Source organism: Sus scrofa, chromosome 13 (assembly GCF_000003025.6).
Source record: "Sus scrofa isolate TJ Tabasco breed Duroc chromosome 13, Sscrofa11.1, whole genome shotgun sequence".
Lineage (NCBI taxonomy): Eukaryota > Metazoa > Chordata > Mammalia > Artiodactyla > Suidae > Sus > Sus scrofa.
The window spans coordinates 88,015,855-88,037,189 of NC_010455.5; the positions used below are offsets into that span (position 1 = coordinate 88,015,855).

The 21,335-nt window shown below is 36.3% G+C and overlaps 2 long non-coding RNA genes across 3 annotated transcripts in view; both read left to right on the forward strand.

Annotated features, from left to right (window-relative positions):
- LOC106505380 overlaps window positions 1–6,481 on the forward strand; it is a 50,901-nt gene extending 44,420 nt beyond the window's left edge. The window contains exon 3 of the long non-coding RNA XR_002337724.1: window positions 842–6,481. This is a non-coding gene — a long non-coding RNA (uncharacterized LOC106505380). The remainder of the gene's footprint in view (window positions 1–841) is intronic.
- Window positions 1–21,335, forward strand: part of LOC106505376 — a 464,045-nt gene that overhangs the window by 260,908 nt on the left and 181,802 nt on the right. The window lies entirely within an intron of this gene.

Here is a 21,335-nt window from a genome sequence, read left to right on the forward strand (position 1 = left end):
CCTTTCTAAGAACTGCAAGATGGGGTGGGAGGCAAGATGTCTTTATTGGATAAAAAATAAAGACTAAGGAAGAGACAAAAAGATAACATCTGCTTGTCTGGGACTACCTGGTTCACTTTGTTTGGAAATAAAGTACAGAGCCCAGTGATGACTTGACGTTTGGGGACTGGCAGTTTGGATAGACCATGTTTCTGGTCAAGTGAAACATTTACAGGGGCATGAAAGCTATTAAGTTTCAGTTGCTCACCTGGCACACAGGACAAGAGCGGTTCCATCTTGGGCCCAGTAAGCTTCCTCACTTTGTTAGTACTGGTTTATTTGTAGTTTCTCCATTTTACTCTGCTGTTTATAACTCTCTTTGGTATTCCTTGGACTTAGAATGCAATATCATCCCATTGTCTGTGTAGGAGAAGAAAAAGTTTTCTTTGACCTTCTTAGGGTCCTTGACTGGGTCTGAAAATCAGACTGACAAAGATTAACAAGAGCAAAGTATAAACATTTATTTAATATAAATTTTGTGTGGCATGGGAGATTTCACAAGGAAATAAAGACCTGAAGAAACAGGACGGAGAATTTTCATGCTAGGTTTGATGATGAGTGGACAATTGTATAGAAATTTGATAGGCTAAGGAGTAGAGGGTAAGGGTAGTGAACCTGGGGAAATTAACAAGGCCTGTTATCAGGATTCTTATCAGCATCTCTTTGTCTTTGAAGATGAAGTTGCTCTTTTTCTCCAGGTACAGGTAGGGCCCCTCTCAGATCAAGGCTTCATGAGCTGTTTTAGAATAAAAGAATGGTAGGAAGTTCAAAGTGATCTTTCTGCTTTTGCTATTTTTCTCAGACTACCTCCAGTTGAAATGTTTAATAAGCCACAAGTCAAATTTGGGAGTAGTGTGTTCTGAATCCCATCGGTCTGCTAAGCAGCAGTTCTACTGGGAAGCCTGGCCTGAATCTCTTCCCCATCCTTACCTCCACTGACTTGGCAACTTTCAGGTACCCTGTTTCTCATAAATGTAGCATAAGTAAATAGAAGGAACTTTTTACTTATCCTTGGTTTCTAGCAGTCCCTGTAATTCTTGGAGAAGTGACTCTGTCATCCAGCTTTGTGTCTGTATCCCTTGTACACTGGCTAATTTATAATAGGTACTCAATGCAGTTTGATGAATAAATGAACATTTACATGTATTTAATAATTATTGTCATTATACATGCACACAAACACACACACACACACATACCCCAAATCAAACTGTCAACAAATCAAAAAGCAAAGGGAAGATCACAGAGGTACTTATGGTGGGTTACAGTGGCCCATTAAGGATTTATTTTAGTAAGAAACACCACAAGAACAGTATTAACAATTCTTAGTGCTTTGCTAAGCGCTAAGCTTATTAATATCTGTGAAGATGTGACAGTTATAACCCACATGATTTCCTCACGTGAAAATGAATAAGTAAATACAGTTTCAGAGAACAAAGTGACAGTTTTTGTAATGTATAAAGGCAATCGTTAGGCAAATACATATTTTTCTTTTTTGTTATTTTCTACATGTGATATTCCACAAGATATACACTAACCTACTAAAAATGATACTATTTGGCTTATAACATAAAGTAAATATAACTCAAACAAATTAAAACTATTTATAAAGCCAGTTATTTTAATCCATATCCGGGTTCATGAAGTATGAATGTAATGGCATTCTGTCAATATTGCCTGTCTTGTTCAGGGGTACTGTTAAGTGAAGCTATAAACTTTCTGTCATAAGGGATACATATTATTTTCTAATTAAAAATTGCTTCAGTAGTCAAAGTATGACTTTATTCTTATTATGAAATTCAAAGAACACATGTACCTAAAGTTAATTGTGAACCATCTTCACTTGGTGGAACCCCTTCTGTTTGTAATCCCTTCCCAAGAGGTAACCACTGCTAGTATTATGTTGCTTATCTTGAAGTCCTTCTGTTTTGGATGTATACCTGTATCTCTCTAAATGTAGTCTTTTTTTTACCCAAAAATTATACTGTACAGCTCCACCTGTAAAATTCTCAGTGACATCTCTAATAAACATGTATGACCTTACATTTGGAGAACTCTTTCTCCTTTTCTATTTAAAAATAATTTAATTGAGAATTCACTCTTTTTTCCTTGCTTTTCCCACACCTGGGAAGGATTGACCCACCATGTTTCCTAGGTGGACTCTGATTGTTTTATCTAATTAGTTGATCCTCCTCCAGGCCACAGTGACCAGCTTCTAGTTGGGCTCTAAACCCATCTGCGCTAAGGAGAAGGGGTGACATGACTGAGAATTGTGAGAAGCTGTAATAGATACTTTGGAAAGTCAAAGGGTGAGACCTTTCTCCACGCTAGACCCAGTTCTCTATTCTTTAAAAATAAGCAACAAAGCAGAAATTTCAGGGCATTCTTGATTCAATAGACCAATGATCCGACAGATTAGTGCCCAATATTGCCTGTTCAAAATAATATTACACAACACCAAGATGTCACTTTCTAGGTTCGGTGTGTTGCTTCTGAGAGTTCCTGTTTTTTTAGTATTTGCAAGCTGGACTACTTCCCCTTGACCACAACACTCAGCCATACTTTTTGGCAGGCAGCCTGGGCTTCTGCTTCAAAGGAGGAGGGATATCCTACCTCTCTCTCATAATGCTTTTTAAGGTCAAAATGATTGACAGTAATGACATCCAATCAAAACTCATTATCCAATTTGAGATGGGTTTCATGAGTCAGGTCTTTCTCTGGCCTCCATAACCAATATTAAACAGTAAGCTAAAACTATTATTAGATACATATTTCCCATAAGAATTACATGTTTATCACAATCTTATGAATTGATTTTTCTCCCACAAAGATATCTATAGATCTTAGGGTGACTTTCTCGAGAGTCATATTTTCTCCTTACCTTTTAATCTAGAGAAAAGGAAAACTTTATTAAATATATGGAGAGCATAAAGGAAACTTCAGGCCTATAATGGATATGACCAAGTGTTTCTCATAAAAGATAGAAAAGCCAGCTTCTTTCATGAGAACTATCAGATGGAACCCTCTTTCCACTGGAAATGATCAAGGTGAGGGTAGTAGGATGTGTAGTCTTGTTGCTTTTGAGAAATCTCAATGCCCACTTGGCTTTAATAAATTTTTTCAGGTAAGCATTTTTAAATGTTTTCTTAATTGCAGCCGAGTCCTGAGTGTTAATAGAGAACCTGCGATAGGAAGGCATGATTTCTTATCCTCAAGGAGTTTATAATATAATAGTGGAGCAGACTCTGGATTAGAGGACTATAATTGCTATTTTGGCCTCTGTAACATCACATAGCCAAAGCTGTAATCTAATGGATAGAGGTAAATGTGAGAAATACCTGAAATAAGAGAGGAATTGTGAGGGTTTATGGATAAAAAGCATCCTTGTTGTGGGAATAGCAAGAGCAAAGACCCAGAAGTAGATTATGCCTGGCATGGTACAATTATAGCAAGGAGGCAAGTATGAAGGAGTAAGCCCAAAGTAGAATGCTAGTTACTGAAGTCAAGATAATTACAGGGGGCCAAATCACCTCAGGGCGTATAATCCATTGTAAGTACTTTAGATTTTACTCTGTGTGACTTTGGAAGGCACTGGGGGCTTTTGAGCACTGAATAACATGATCTAATTTGTGTTTTGCAAGGTTACTCTGGCGGTAACATGGAGAATATCTGTGGAGGCAAGAATGGAAATAGTGAGACCAGTTCAAAAGCAATACCAACAATCCAGTGAGTCATAATGAGGCCTTGACAAGGGAAGGGAGCTAGAGATTATGAGATTTAAACTTGATTTTTAAAAAGAGTCATAGGATTTGCTCATGATTTGGTATTAACAAAGAGAAGAGGTAAGAAAAACACCAAGAGTTTTGGCATGGGTTGTGAAAAAATGGAGGTACCATGTATAGAGATGGAAAGTCTGTAAGAAGGCAGTTTAGGGAGCTTGGGAATGATGAGCTTGAGTTTGGATGTACTGCATTTGAGATGCCTGTTGGACAACCAATTAGAAATGAGAGTAGACAGGAAAAAAAAATAGTCTGGAGTTTGAGAAAGGTCTGGATTGCTGAGGTACATTTGGCATACATAAGCATGTATTTGGGATTTAAAAATATGGGGCGTCTGAGATCACCGAGAGAGAGAGATTGTAGACAGAGAAGACAAGAGTTCTGGAGATAGGGCCCTGGGGACACTCCGCAACATTTAGGGTTGGGAAGATGAGCAGAAATCAGCAAACGAAACCAAGATGGAGCAGCCAAATAGGGAGAAGGAGAGCCAGGAAAGAGAGGTATCTGAGTAGCCAAGGAATGGAAGGGTTTCAAGCAAAGCTAACTTTTCAGTTCTGCCAAATACTATAAATGGGTCAAATAAGTTGAGGTCTGAACATTGACTGTTAGTTTTAGCATGTAGAGATCCTAAAGGCCTTGACAAGAGCAATTGGGTGCAGTGGAGGACAAAAAAATTTAAAGTGGGTTTAAGCAACAGTGGGCAAACTTGGAGGGGGAGGTGGGTTTTGGAGCCTTAAAATATCAATCATCATTATTAGGAATTATTTTTGATAACACTCAATAAAGGAATCATGGTTATTATTAAGCTTTTATTTTGCTAATGGAAAAACAATCTGACAGTGAAAAAGAGCAAATGCTTTGAAAAAAACAAAGGAACCAACTACAGGAGTGAGTTCCTTCACTAGGAGAGGGAGGTGGTATTTAGTATAGATGAGGTAGAGTTGGCCTTAGACCATTAAGATTTTATTTATTATGACATATTGATGACTGGAAGATAGACAAAACATTTGGGTGCAGCTATTCATAGGTTTGTTGACTTAGTGATGGGAGTGGAATTCCCTGTGCAGCCATAAATGGAACAAATCAAACAGGACATGGGTGTTAAAATGCAACCAAATTGAGAATTTAGTGAAAATAGCATCTTAGAACCAAAAGTGAACATGAAATCACCCAAGGATTCCACAGAAATCTTCAGGAAGCCTTTGGATTTCCTTAGCTGACATCTGGGTTGTTTTAAACATATAGATTCTCTCTCTCTCTCTCTCTCTCTCTCTCTCTCTCTCACACACACACACACACACACACACACACATCCCTCTTATTATGAATGAGCAAACATTTGATCTAAAGTCAGATAATCTAATACCAGTGTTGATTGACTGTGATACCTTGTGGAAAATTGAATCTTCTCTCTGAGCTTCCATTTTATCTGCAAAATAGATGTAATATTTCATTTCTATATAACTTGTGAACACACATCTATCTATTCAAATCCCTTGTGGATATCTCCATTTGATTTCCCATAGATATTCCAAAGATATAAAATCAGAATCATTGCTCCTCTAATTTCTCCATGATATCACCATTTTTGAATGAGTAGACACTGTCATGGACCAGGTTACCCAACTCTTCCACCTGTAGTATTTAACCTAGATCTCTACTGTCCTCCCTGGCACCTCAACTCTAACTGATAATTAATTGATAGATTAAATTACCTCCATAGTATGTCACCTTACCATAATGTATGTTTATGTTTCAGATATATGAAGTCTAGGTCTTTGTAAATGCAATAGCTTACCTTCCCACACTTTTCTTTGGACATTGTTTTGACTTAATATTGTTTCCTGAATTGTGTTTATGTTGTCATTGTTGTGTTCTAATTTTTTCTCCTTCCAAAAGATTTTGTTTTTGTTTTTTTAACTTAAAAAAGGAATACCTCAGCCCCTTTAACCTTTCTGTTTCCATTTTTTCTCTCTGGAGTTTCTAACATTTTTCATAAAATATTTATCTACTGTATATTTACAAAAATATACTAAATGTATATTAAATATCAAACATCTTATATTTTGTCTGAGTTGTAGAGTACCGACCTTCAACTTTGAAAAAAGGTTTCCTGCATCTGGATTTCCTGCTTGCCCCTGCATTTGAATAATGAGTCAAATAGCCTTATGAGTAATTGTATCTTTTGTGCAATTAGAACTTTCCACGGCATTATAATTTATAGTATGGTTGAATTGAGCAATATGTAATGAGTCCTTTTACAGAGGCTTTTAAGGAAGTTATTTCTGAAGGTCTGCCTAAGAGGCTAAAATACATCTGAATTAAAAAGAATGACAGGCTGCAATCAGGACTATAAAATAAAGGTGCTCAGTAAGCAGCCCTATTACAATCAGAAAGTGAAGGAAACGTATCTCTGTCTTGTGTGCAGAGACAGAGGAAATGATGAATACTTTAGGTAACTCATTCTGTGCAAAATCAATCTTTCACTGTCAATTTTAAATGAACTAATTTGTTCACAAATCTGCTCAGTCAGTTTGGAAGCATACTCTGTTCCTTCATATTAGCAAATCCTTTAATCTTGACTAGTCCACTGAGTAAGAAATCTAGAAATGTGTTAATATGATTGGACATATGTAGTAGGATAAGAATTGATTCTTTTAATTAGTGTCTGCTCAAGTTAGAGTCCCTTTCTTGGCTGAACTATTGACCTACTAATATATCAAGAGATTATGTTATGACTAACACATATCTAAAGTTTAATTTAACTGTTTGTTGTCAGTCAATATTGCAGTAAACTTTCTAGAGACTAAATCCTTTATATCTTTTTAAAGGAAAGTTTAGTTTTAGGTGTTGTAATATGGAAAATATAGATGCATGTATATCTGAGTATTAATTCTTTACACTATAGCATATATATAGATTGTGCATTCATACAATTCTCACTATTTGGGGAATCCAAATTCTTCATAAATTTAATTTCAGCTATTAAAATGGAAAAGATGTCCAATACCATTTGCTGCATGAGCTTCATTTTTAAATAATTGGAATTATATGCAAATATCCTCCATGGCATTGCAGAATAATGTGAGAAAGAAATCCAAGGAGTACTGCGTGAATATAAGATTTTTTTAAGAGACATGGAAATAAGATATTATAAGTATGTGGTTCTCTTTCTGTTATTTTACATGTATTGGTAGTTACTGAATAGGCATGTAAAATTTGATTTAGAAAGGGAAAAATATGGAAATTTTGTATAAGATGGATAGCTATTAAACCTAAAGATACATTTCAAAACTATTTAGGTTTCACTTAAATACATTTAAAAATATATTCTTAAATGAATTTCTTCTGGTGATCTTAAAAGAAAAACTGTTGGTGATGTTGAGTGCATTGTATGCATTTATATACACATGGTATAGTATTTTTTTAAGTCTATATTAAAAAGGTTATCCTATAAAAATGATCAGTTTGGCTATTTTGCCAGTTTTTAAAAAAAATTCCATCACTTAAAAAGAGTATAAATAAAGTATTTAACAATGAATTTGAGAATGTCTGTGTGCATACATTCCACACATGCCACAGTGAGAAATATGGAAGAACCAAGGGCATTTAGTTCATGCAACAAATATTCATTTTACATCTTCTGTGCACAAAGTCCTGTAGTAGGTATTTTGTGGGATTTCGAGAGCTGTCATAGTCCTGATTTAAAGGAAATTTTAATTTGACCTTTACTCTCAAAGGCTACACATTATTTTAACATGAAGTTCCCACTTCATTTTGCCCAAAGCTGTTACCCTTGTCCCTCCTTCAAAACTCCTCTAGGTAGCCTTTCCCACCTCCCTTGTGGAAACTCCATTCTTCTGGTTGATCAAACAGAAACCTTTGGGATCATCTTTAATTCCTCTCATTCCTTCTCATTCCATACCCACTTGGGTAGGAAGTATTATTGCCTCTATCTTTTTTTTTTCCCCCCAGGGCTAAACCCACGACATATGGGGGTTCCCAGGCTAGGGGTCTAACTGGAACTGTAGCCACTGGCCTACACCAGAGCCACAGCAACTCAGGATCCTAGCTGCGTCTGCAACCTACACCACAGCCCACGGCAATGGCAGATCCTTAACCCACTGAGCAAGGTCAGGGATTGACCCTGCAACCTTATGGTTCCTAGTTGGATTTGTTAACCACTGAGCCATGATGGGAACTCCCTGTTGCCTCTATCTTAAACCTTATCCCAAATCAAAGTGTTCCACCTCCTTCGTAGCTTCCTCATTGGTGCCAGTTACCACATCTCTCCCTTGGATATGGTACAGCCTCTTCCTGGTTTTCTTGCTTCTGTCTTTGCCCCTACCCTTTATTCTGTTGATGTTTTTCAGAGTGCTCTGTTAAAACTTCATTCAGATCCTATCATCTTTCTGTTCAAAGCCTTTTAATAGCTCTCTTTTTCACTCATCAGAAATGCCCAAGTACTTACAACAGGTTTACAAAGCCCTTAAAGAAGCTGACTTCTCTCATGTCTATGACATATTTCCTCTTTTCCCTCTTATTCTGTTCCAGTCACCTTGGCCTTTGAGCTGTTACTCAAGTACACCACTCACTTTGATGCCTCAGGGTGTGGCTCCAGCTGGTCCTTTTGCCTTCAAGGCTTCTCAACCCAGTAGTTAACCCACGTGGTTAACACTTGCTCAAATGTCTTATTTTCAGTGAGGCCTGCATGACAACCATATTTAAAATCTCAAACTTTGGCGCTGAAATCCAATCCCCTTTGCCTCACTTTCTTTCTTAGCACTTCTCAATATTTAACATACTACATAGTTGACTTGTTATGAGTATTGTTTATCTCATGTCTCCCTAAAATCTCTGTTTTGTGTGCTAATGGTATTCTAAGAACCCAAATTAATGCCTGGTACAGGGTAATGAAACTGACAGCACTATAGCCTGAACCAAGCCAAGAACCCAGATAGGGACTTGAACCCACGTTCTGGGATTCTAAGCCAGCCTAAACCCAGATTAAGAGTGGAACCCACAGTTTTTAAATTAGAATCACTCACCCAGTGTCTAGGTTTACTCAGGTTCAGGTTCTTTATGCCTCCATGGAGAAGTAATTCAGTGAGAGACAAAGTGATAGGCAAAAAATAGATATATTAAGATAGGATGCTTATGAGAGATGCAAGCAGGCAGGCAAGGAGGCCCTGCCTTTAGGATTAGGTGGGCTGTGTTTTTATTATCCAGGGGGAGTGGGGAGTGGGAAAAGACCACCTCTTCCTCTTTCTTCAAGTAGTAGCTCATCCTTTGTATCTGGTAAGAGAGTTTTTGTCTCTATAAGGTCAAACTAGGACTGTCATGGTACAAATCAGCAGAAGGTGGTTCTTAAACTCCTGCCTTTGGTCTGAACCTGAATGCAGGCCTCACCTCATCCCCCACCCAATGACCTGAGGCATATTTTGCACCTCCGCTAGTCAAGCAAGCCTGCCTTGTTCTGATGGCCCTCCTGAGCAGTTATTAACTTACAGCGATCTCCCAAAGGGCCCTAGGTTTCCCTCTCTATCTATGGTCCCTTATTGGGACTTCTACAATTACCTGTGCTTACTCCATCTCTATCAGTAATATTCAAAAATATTTGTTGAATAAAATAAAAGTTAACGTTTATACTAGATTGTGGTTTGAGTGTAAAATACTTGCAGTTCTTAGGAGTATGACTACTGTGTATTATGTTCATATGTCACATTATTATCTTTGAACTTAATTTCTTCTTTTGTTTCTAAAGATATAATATGAGGGAGTTCCCGTTGTGACTCAGCAGTAGTGAGCCCAACTAGTATCCATGAGGATGTGGGTTCCCTAGCCTTGTTCAGTGGGTTGAAGATCTGGCATTGCCATGAGATGTAGTGTAGGTCACAGACACAGCTCGGATCCTGCATTGCTCTGGCTATGGCTGTGGCCAGCAGCTGTAGCTCTGATTCAGTCCCTAGCCTGGGAACTTCCATATGCCACAGGTGCAGCCTGAATTGCAGGAAAAAAAAAATAAAAGAAGAAGAAATAATTTCCGTCTACTGCACTGATACCTGCATTGGTTTGTAACAATGATGCTATATAATGAACCTAGTGTTAATATATTTGTCTCACTAGTTCTATCTATTGGTATCTTGAGCTCTTGATTTGTGGTTGCAAACTCTGTGAGCTCTGCTTTCTAAATCTTTTGGTTTATTCATTGGATGAAAGCTGATGTTTTTGCAAATATTTCTGAAGTAAAACCTTGAACAATCTTTTATTTACAAATCCAAATTTCCTATTTGTCAAGACATGTGATAAAAAACTGCAAGTATCAAAAAATATTTTAACCTCTTCTTCCCAAAGTATGCTTTAACAACTATACTCTATCATAATTTATTGATGGTTATTATTCTTAAGTTTAGATACTTTACAGGTGGTCACTAAATACTATGGATTAATTGATTGAATTTGAAGCCTGTTTCTCTCTTGGTGCTAAATAATTCATATAGTATGTTGAGAGAGATCAACTGAAAGAGGGGATTGTATTGTTATTGATAGACTCTGGGCTTCACTATTTTATCAAGATAGGCTAACATCTAATAGGAGATGTAAATAGATCTTAACTTTTTAAAGATTGCTACTTCTAATTATGTGAAATGACATATATTTTGACAGTTTCAAATTAAATTTGCTAACAGATTTCTTTGGTGAGACTCTGTAAAATAGGCACTCTTGTGCTTCGCTGGTAGGAAGGCAAAATGATGCATCCCTTTTGGAAGGAAGTTTGGTAATATCTAGCAAAGTCACATATACCTAGACTCTTGAGTCTACTTCGTCAAAAGCAGATGCGGCAATAAATTTTCATGCACACATGCATAATTAGGTAGGTGCTCCTAGGAGGCATTGCTAAGGGAGTGAGGGCAAGAAAGAGTTATCTTCAGGCAACAGTTTCAGAAAGAAGCTTCTGCCTAATTTCAAAGGGGTACCTGGGCTTTCACACTTTGGTACAAGTCTATCCTTTCCTAAAAGCCACCCTGAAAGGAGGTAAATCCCTAGGTATTCCTAGGTACCTGCTCTGGTACCCTGAGGGTAGTTCTCTAGCTATGACTGCAGGCCATAAGTAGCAAATACTCAGGGATGCTGGTGAAGGAATTCATAGAAATGGGAGGAAGGGAGACAGTGAGGATTCCAGCTGTCTGTGGTATTCAGCAATCCCCACCTCTAAGAATATATTCCAAAGACATACTGTCAAAAATGCAAAGTGATGACTGCACAGGTTATTTTTTACTGGTATTATTTATTAATATTATCAATTAGTAAGAAACAACTGGGTACATCCACATGTTAGAGAACCTTACAAAATGAACGAGGGCAATATCTATCTACTGATGTGCTACTGTTAAGTGTTAAGTGAAAAAAAAAAGCAGGTATGCTAACTTTTAACTTAAAGTGGTGGAAATATGAATATCTATATTATTACTTGCTTATATTTTTAAAAAATACATAATTGAAAATGCTCCTAAATTAGTAATAAAAAATTGACTGAACACTGTAAATCAACTACACCCTAATAAAAAGTAAATTGAAAAAAAAGAAAATGAAACCAATCCACGTAAAAATAGACCTGAGCCATTCAAACCCATGTTGTTCAAAGTTCAACTGACAAGAATGTGAAGAAATTAGAAAATTGGAAACCTAATTCATTGCTGACGGAATGGGAAAGCCATTCCAAATGGGAAGCCACTTTGGAAAATAGTTTTATGTTTCCTCAAAATGATCAACATAGAGTTATCATATGAGTCAGGAATTCCACAAATAGTTATGTACCCAAGATAAATAAAATTATAAGTCCATACAAAAACTTGTACATGGATTTCATGACAGTGTTATTTATAATAGCTGAAAAACAGAAATAATTCAAACAACTATGAAGACATGGATAAATAAACAAAATGTGGTAAATCCATACAATGGAATATTATTCAACAATAAAAAATAATTTAGTATACTTTAAAAAATATATCTGGGTGCTTAAAACAATACCTAAAATACATACACAAACATGCATATTTAATTACCATTGGTGGTGGCTTAGGTACCATCTTACTATTTTGAAAACTGATGGAAAAAAACAATAAAAAATTGTGTTTTTCAAGTTATCAATTTAGCCTAAGCAATGTTTCTTACAATAATCTTTCAATGAGATTCAATTTCAAGATAATATCAAGATAACCTAAAATTTCAAGATAACCTAAAATATTAAAAATTTGTAGGTTATAATTTGACAATGTTCCTCACAGTGTGTACAACTAAAAATCAAGTCAACAAAATTTCCTTTATACATGATATGGACTCTAATATAGTAATAATATTTTTTTTTTCCTTCATAAGTTTATTTTTTCCTCCTTTGAACTTTCTGCTTTGGTTTCTTTGTTTTGTACTCCACGAATTCAACCACTTGTTGGAAATACTAGTCCCCCTAAGAAAAAATTGAGTGCTAACTGGAAACACATTTATTTATACACACATGAATACAAATACTTGTGGAACAGTCCCTTCTTAAAAATAGCATTATTTTTAAAGCTGACGCTTTCAGCAAGATACTTCCTAATGGCCTTGAAAATCAGTCAGCACCAGTAAAATATTATCATGTCATTAGCAATAACATACATTAGATGAAAGCAAAAATAAACTTCAATTTCTACAAAAAGTAGAGAAAACTGATAAAACTATGATCTTACTGATTGCTTGATTTTGAAGAAAAATGAACAATAAGTAGAACACTATGAACCCTCTCACATTTACATTTTGCTCACAGATATAATAGCTTTAATAGTTTAATATCTTTTTGTAAGAAAGCATATGTATATGTAAACATATTTTTTGAGTGTGAGGCTGTGTTTAAGGCCCTCATTGACTTCCAGGCCAATCCTAAAATCCACAACCCAAGGTGGCAGAAACTCAGTTTCCATTTTATGTTGCAGGGGAAACAGCACAAGGGAGAGACAAGCAAGTACTGGAAGTGGTCACTGCATCTGACATCCCCAGGTGCTGTCTCAATGAGACTTGTCAATCCTCTCCACCTTGTGCACTGATGCTGAAGACTCCCCCCTGACCAGACCCTAGTCACTTGCCAGGCTTTCTCCATCATGGGGAGTTATGCAGCAACTGATCCTCATGCTCACCCTGCTGTCAAAGCATTCCAATTTTTAATCGCTACATGACTTGTCAGATTCAATATGAACCACATGGCCACAATTAAAACCTCTCTTATAATGAGAAGGCCAAAAAAAAAAAAGGGGGGGGGAACTTCGGGTATGCGTCCTGTCACTGTTCACATTCTGAAACTCAGACTGAGAAAATTCTTTCACCGAAATAGGTGTTTTACATATTGAGAAACTAAATTGTGATTCATTTAGTCCTCACAAAACAAACTGCTTGTGCCTGCACGTACTGAATATTTCTGAGATTCTGGCTCACTCTCATAGAGTGCATTTCCACTATGGAAAAGAATCCATCTCCTATGATTAGGGAAGAAAGCAGCCAAACTCCATTTCCAGATCTGTCCACCACACCTGTCACTTCCTTACCTACTGGGTGACATTCTCTTCTTGGCTATATTTAGCTAGAAATGCTAAAACATATTTTAAAACTTCATAAACTCAGGAGACTGAACTTTATTTTCCTGAAAAAATATTACCTGAATCAATCTTGGTTATTTCTCCCCCAGAGTTAAAATTTGAATTTCCACGGAGTTGAGAATTGCAATGAAAATGGAAGGCAATGTTTTACTAATTAAAAGTTGAAATTAATTTACTTACAGTTGTGTATGGTCATTGATCCTCTGTTTTGGAATGTGTTTAGTAAAGATGCACCAAGTATTGTTATTTACTAGATTCTGACAAGGCTTTTATGTGCAGACAAAAGTCATATTAGCTAAGGACACAACAGAATCTTTGTGGAAAAGATCTAATAATACGTATGATAACTAAAGACAGCTTATTCTAATTCTACAGTGTCTTTCCCCAATTTTTACTGAGATTGAGTAAAGAAAAAATTAAAATCTTGGAGACCCCATGGGGCATGAATACGTTGGCAATTAGACATTTCTCTGAATTAATTCATTGAAATTTAACTTGTATCCTGGTACCTCAAGATTTTTTTCTCCAGAATATTCATTTGAGTATCCTTTTAGATCTTTATGTTCTGAATACCATCAAACAGCAAAAAGCTGTGATGAGATAATCTATTGTTCTGTTATTTTAATTTAATTTATTTGTATATTATATGTATTTTAATACATTTTGTTGGAGTATAGGTGACTTAAAATGTGTTAGTTTCAGATGTATAACAAAGTGAATCAGCCATATATGTACATATATAGCCATTCTTTTTAAAATTCTTTCCCCATATAATTTATCTCAGAGTATTGATATCATGGCAAAAACACAATGTGAGATTTACCTTCTTAGCAAATGTTTAAGTATATAATACATGACTGTTGACTATAGGTACAATATTATATAGCAGATCTCTAGAGCTTAGTCATCTTGCTTAACTGAAACTTTATGCCATAGTTAATTCCTCATCAATAACTTTGTTATAGAAAATCTGAGCTAAATAATCAAATCCTAGAGAAAGCACTAAATGTGCAAGACGCTCCATTACCAGATCTTCCTTCTACCTTGTTGCTGTGTGTCATAATCCCGCACACTGGAAAACATTCCAGTGATTTATGGAATCCAGATTTCCATTAATCTTTTGGAATTGTCAAGCTTGTCTCATCTACATATGTGAACTCAACCCATTAGTTATCATTTACTAAAAAATAAAGAGTAAATGCTACTTACCACTTTCCTTTCTACTTGCTGCAGGCTAGTCCTAGACCAAGGAATATCTTGAAAGAGGAAATATAAGCACATCTTTTTAAATACTTAAATTCATATACAATTTCAGATTTATTGAATAGAAGTACTTACAAAAGCTATACTTCATTTACCAACACTGGACTATGGCTTCTCTTCAATAGTCAATGGGATTCTTGGGAGCATCACCAATGTCTTATTAGTCTTTGTGTCCACAGTAGGAAAACAGTGCTTAATCAGGCACACAGTAGGTGTTACTCAAGTGATTAGTAAGTTAAACCTATAAGGATAGAAACTAATTTCTATTAAGTCAATAGTGAATCCTTGTCCCAACAAATTGTTATCCATAACAACTTCCAAGATATATATGTGTTGAGAGAATCATATTCTGAGTGTTTTTTTATTTCCTTATCCTTTCTTTATTTTTTGTTATTCTTTATTATAAACTGGAACTGTGTATCATGTAATATTATGACCCTTCATTTTTTTCTATCCATCACTCTACTACAAGCCTTACAAAGTTTCAGAATCTAGTCCATTTTTCAAGAGCAGGTGGAAATACTCCACATCTAGCAAACTGAAAGCTTAGAATAGTCAACATTTAAACTGGACACTGAAGCTGACACCTTTAAAGCTGAAATCTGTTCTTTTAAATTCAATTCTAGCACATTCCAGTAAAAAGTAGAGTTTGATGAGATTGTACTGAAATTCCTATTTCTGGTATGACCACTAAAATCTTTGTCACATTTGAGTTAATTGGCCATTTCTCTCCACTTTGATAATGAAACAAGTGAACTGATAATAGTGTCATGTTATTAATCCTCTCCAGTGAATACACTTCTACCTCAACCATTTTTATTTTTACTGCAAAAATTCAAATACTAGAGTTTGGGGTTAGGTAGTGAAAGAATTAAGTAACATTCATTGTTTGTATTTTCCCATTTTGTCTTTTAGCGTGGTTTTACCATTTACCTAAAAGTTTTCTGCTCTGTCCAGATCTTTTCACTTACTTGGGAAGCCTATATGAATGCTGACTTTGGAGCACTGGTGCTAACTTGAAGAGATCCTGCATCTGTTACCTCACATCCTCCACAAACCATAGTCTGCTTTACATCATGTAACACCACCCACTCAATTCACTGTTGAGAGTGATGAACATTGTAATATGATGAACACATACATATATTATAAAATATATATATTCTTTTACAGATTCTTTTCTATTATACATTATTACAAGATATTTAGTATAATTTCCTGGCTATATAGTAGGTCCTTGTTAGTTATCTATTTTATAGATAATAGTGTATATCTGTTAATCCCAAACTCCTGTTTTTCCCTCCCCCTTTCCCCTTTTTAAGCATAAATTTGTGTTCTGTGTCTGTGGGTCTATCTCTGTTTTATATATAAGTTCATTTATTCATTTTTCTCTTAGATTCCACACATAAGTGATATCCTATGATATTTATCTTTGTCTGGCTTACTTCACTTAGTATGATAATCTCTTGATCCATCCATGTTGCTAAAAACCTTTTTGAATTTAAATTAAATTATAAATCTGAGGTGGACCTGTGAAATATTCAAAGTATAATAGTCAGGAAAATAGAATCCTTTTTTCTTGTTCTTTCCTAATATAACATTTTATAAGTTTTCAACACAATATAACTTTTATTTCTAGATAATATGAGAGGGTCTTACCTCACTTTACAGGCTATTTTCTATTAAATATTTATAATATATTGATAGGGCTCCCAGACTTAGCAGTAAAAATAGGACACTCAGTTAAATTTGAATTGCAGATAAACAGTGAAATTTTAAAACTTATTTGAGACATAGTTTCCAAAAAAATTATTCATTGCTTACCTGAAATTTGAATTTGACTTGGTATCCTCTATCTTATCTGGCAATCCTATTTGTTGATCTTGATGAATCTATGTTAAAATTTTCTAGTAAAAATAATTCTAGAAATAAGAAAAAGATTACAGTAGGAACCCATTCTGATATGAAAAATTATTGCATAAAGTCAGATATACTGAAGGTTAGAGAATATCTGCCAAAAGTAGAAGATGCACAGAGTAAAATACAATTTATCGTGACTTAATCCCTATGCCATTGTCATAAAACTATTCATTAATTGTGTGTCTGTGATATTTCAGGAACTAACTATACAAATTCCAAATGTAGCCAGGGCAGTTCTGTTTGGGTGGGAAGTTTTGATACTCAGGAGAGAGATACAGCCATGGGATTGATGAAATTATTTAGGAAAAGGGAAGAGACCCAGAGCAGAAACTTAAAGACCCCTGCACATAAGGGCTGGCAGAGAAAGACTAGTCTAGAAAGACTGAGAAAAGGCATCCAGGGGAGGAAGCCGAGAGAAAGCATTCCCCACTGAAATAAACCAGAGTCTCTTTGAAATATGGCTGATTCTAAGACAGGGAAGTTGAGGGAAAATTCAAGATGAGTCTAAAACATCTGTGGTGGAGTTCCCGGCATGCCTCAGTGGTTATCAAACCTGACTAGCATCCATGAGGACACAGGTTCGATTCCTGGCCTTGCTCAGTGGGTTAAGTATCTGGCATTGCCGTCAGCTGTGGTATAGGTCACAGACACAGCTCGGATCCCATGTTGCTTTGGCTGTGGCATAGGCCAGCAGCTGCAGCTCCAATTCAACCCCTAGCCTGGGAACTTCCATGTGCTGTGGGTGCAGCCCTAAAAAGACAAAAAGACAAAAAAAATTAAATAAATAAATAAAATGTCTGTGGTATCAGATATAAGTACCAAGAAATGTGAAGTGTCACAGTGATCCAGGAGCCAACATGAAAGTACTCCCATAGTCTCAAACAACAGTAATGTATTAGAATTCATGAAATAAAATTTGATTCCATGGGAGTTCCTGGTGGCTCAGTGGGTTAAGGATCTGGCACTGTTACTGCTGTGCCACAGGTTGAATCCTTGGCTCAGGAAATTCCACATGCCATAGGAGTGGCAAAAATAAATAAATAAATAAATAAAATGAGTCTCTGCTTATAATAATTAAATATAGATAAATGGGTAGATAGATAGCTATAGGAAGAGAAGACAAACTTGGTCTTTACAGTGAAGGGCTGACTAATAAATATAGAAAGAATGATAGAATCACCATTTTGTAACCATCATTATAAAGACTGATTAAGAAAAGAATAAAGGGATAATAAATCTGGGGTGGGGTGAGTCAAATGAAGTTCAGAATATTTATATGATAGAGGAGAAAATGAGGTTGGGAGGCCTATATAATAAAAAACGTCCATGGGTTTTCATCGTTGTATCCTTCCTCACTGGAAAAGAGGAGGAATATTTCTTCTGTTGGGCAAGGATACGTCACAGGGTGTATGAGCTCCCCCTTCTGGTCACCCTACTCGAGATTTCTGTTAATTTTTAACACAGCCCCATTTTGATCAAGATCTTCCTCTGAAAGCGTCATTGATCAAGGGTCAGGCTTTCTTCTTTTCGCAACTTTTTTTGCCTCTTAATACTAGGAAGAACCTTTCCTGAGTGTGGTGTTTCATGTTGAAAGGAAAAAGCACATATCAGAACCCTATTTGAGGTTACATTTGAGTAATAAGCAGGGGTAGGAGTGGCTCTCTCAAGGATTTTTAATCCAAACTCCATATGTTATCAAGATCGTAGACATTGGTGATCATCTGAAGCATTATGTCATCAAAAGTTTGGCAAAATGTTCTAACAGACCAGCTCCAGTGTCTTATCATTAGATGCTATCTACCTCACTTCTGGAAAATCTTTGCTTTCAGGTCACCAGATGATCTGTGGGCCCAGGCAAAGTTCAGCACTTACTTTAGGTGTGTCATGTGAATCCAAGAGTCTATTCCTTAGTTTGGTGGTTCTGCGTTGGATAGCAGTACCTGAGAGGGGCCTCTTCAGTGAGTTTGAAGAGAGTCCTTCTGGAAATGTCTTTTCCAATAGAGAAAATCTTCAGGTTGCAAGATGGGATGCTTAAGATTTTCATCACCTGAGAGCACACTGTTAAAAAAAGTGCTCTACCAAAACATATATATATATATATATATATATGTGTGTGTGTGTGTATATATATATATATATATATATATATATATATTGGCCACACCTGTAACATGCAAATTTTCCCAGGTAAGGGATCAAACCCATGCCTCAACAGTGACCCAAGCAACTGCAGTAACAATGCCAGACCTTAACCCACTGAGCTACATGGGAATTCCAACATGATATTTTTAATAGAAGCAATTAGACCTTTGTAATATTAGAGTATCTCTATTTTTATAGTCGTGGGTCAAAAGAAGAAGGAGACAAGTGCAATGGGCATACTGTGACCATCCCAAAGGGTGGTAGCTTTTGAGTTCCAGAAGGGGTGGATCTGAGATTTAGGAGGATCAACAGTAATGCTTTGGGCCAAGGTATATGGATGGCCTATACATATTTTGCCAATTGAGTCTTAATAATGCCATTAGTGTCTTCAGCTGAGTCAGAGGATTTAAGGTGGGAAGGTCACTACAATGCTATAAAATTTGCCAAAGAGCACAGAATTATGAAAGTAATTGGCCAGTAAAATAAGTTCCTTGGTCACTGTAAAGTTTGAGAAGGAGTTCTGCAGATGGGATAATCTTTTCCAAAAGGACTTTAGCCACAGAAGAAGCAGTAGCCTATTTACAAGGGAAGTCTTCAATCCAGTATGAAAATATACAGACCATGACTAAAACATATATTCGTAAGATGGAGGAAATTGTATGAAGTCCATTTGTCAGTGTCCACTAGGCAGCTTAAAATGTCTGAAAGTGGTGTAAACAGGTTTCTCTGGACTGGACTTCATCCAAATGGGACAATGAAGTAGGAACTTTTTCTTGGTAATGTTTCATCAATACTGATACATGGGGGCTATCATTTTGTCAGGAGGCCAGTGGTTTAATGCATGTACAGTGGTAAGTAGTGGGGATTTTAGAGTCTCGGGTAGGAGAGCAATCTTTGAGTTGCTATTTGGTCCAAATAGGGACTTTCTCTCTTTATCAAACCAAAAACTATTGATTTTTTTTCCTGAGGCCAATTTTAGGGCTTCTCTAGGCAATTTTTCTGTTATCATTTGTGGAAATATCCCTTTGGACCTTAACAGAGGTTTGGCTGCTGTTAGTCTCTTTAAAGAAAGCATCCCTTATGGAAATGCCAGCAAGGTGATTTCTTTTAGCTTCCAAAGGGTCACATTTAGAATGCCCTGGAATCTAAATAATAGCTATGGAGACTGGTAAAAGTATTGAATGCAATAATTCAGGGACTATTTTAACTTTTATTTCTACTGGAAGTAAGGAAGTCATATTGCTTCCATGTCATTCCAAAATCAAGAGCTATTCAGAAAGCATATTTATTATATTGGTATTTTTGTCCTTGGCTAGAGTACAAGCCTGGGTAAGGGTATATAATTCAGCTTGTTGGGCTGAAGTAGTCCTGGGCAAAGATGTTGCCTCAACAACATCAAAAGAAATTAGCAAAAAATACCCAGCACAATATATGCCATTGTCGCCCTTTAAATAAAACCATCATTGAACCATACGAAGTCAGCGTTACTCACAGGAAATTCCTGTACATCATCATGAGGAGTCAGGTGGTGATCTCTCAGCTTTAAGCTGTCATGAGGGACTTTATCAGTGCCAGAGGGGAGAAAAGAAGTCAGTTTGTTTTTACAGTGTAAAAGAGTTAAGTGAGGAGGAGCCAACAAAAGGACTTCATAGGTGAGACAGCTGAATGAGGTACAGGAATAGTTAAAGAGGTCTCTCAATGTTTTTCCCAGTGGTCCTAACCAAAAGGGCAATATCCATAATGGTACTAAGGCAAAGGGTATATACCTGTATCACAGGGTCCAGTTGCTGGTTATAGTAGTCTATGGGTTAACTGTGGTCCCTGTGATTTGGAGTGAGTACCCAAAGGTCATTCCATTCCTTTTATGTATAGCAAGGAAAAGGGGAACATGATAATTGGAATGCCCAAACACAGGTGGGTTTATCAAACTCTTCTTTAAGGTTTTGAAGATTATATCATCTGGTTCTTCCCGTAAAATTGGGTCAGGGTTGTTAGTTTTTAGTAAAACATGCAAAGGTTTGGCCATAAGAAAGAAATTTGGAATCCAGTTTCAGCAATACCCAACTAGCCTGAGAAAACCTTACAACTACACTTAGTTTGGGGATACTAAGGACACCATGAAGTCTACATATATTTAGATGTAACCCTTGTTTTGATATTAGATGCCCTAAATACCAAACCTGAATTTGGACAAACTGCAGTTCTTCTTTGGCAATCTTATGTTCCTTTAAGGCTAAAAGCTTTGACAAGTAGAGGCTGTCTTCTGTGAAGAGGCTTGAAAAAGAAAGCAAAGAAACATCATCCACATATTGCAACAAAGTGGAATCTCTAAGATACTTTGTATCATCCAGATTAGCCCTCAGGATTAGAGAGAAATAGCCAAGAATTCTCAGTAAAACTCTGAGCCATTACTGTGCATTAAAATTAGGATGATGGCTGGTAAGTTTGTTCAGACTGTTTCTACTTCTTGTGAGTCTCTTGTGCTTGTATGTGATAATTTAATTGTTACTATGAGTGAAATAAAATATAGGACAAAGTTTCACTCAGTTTTAATCTAGGA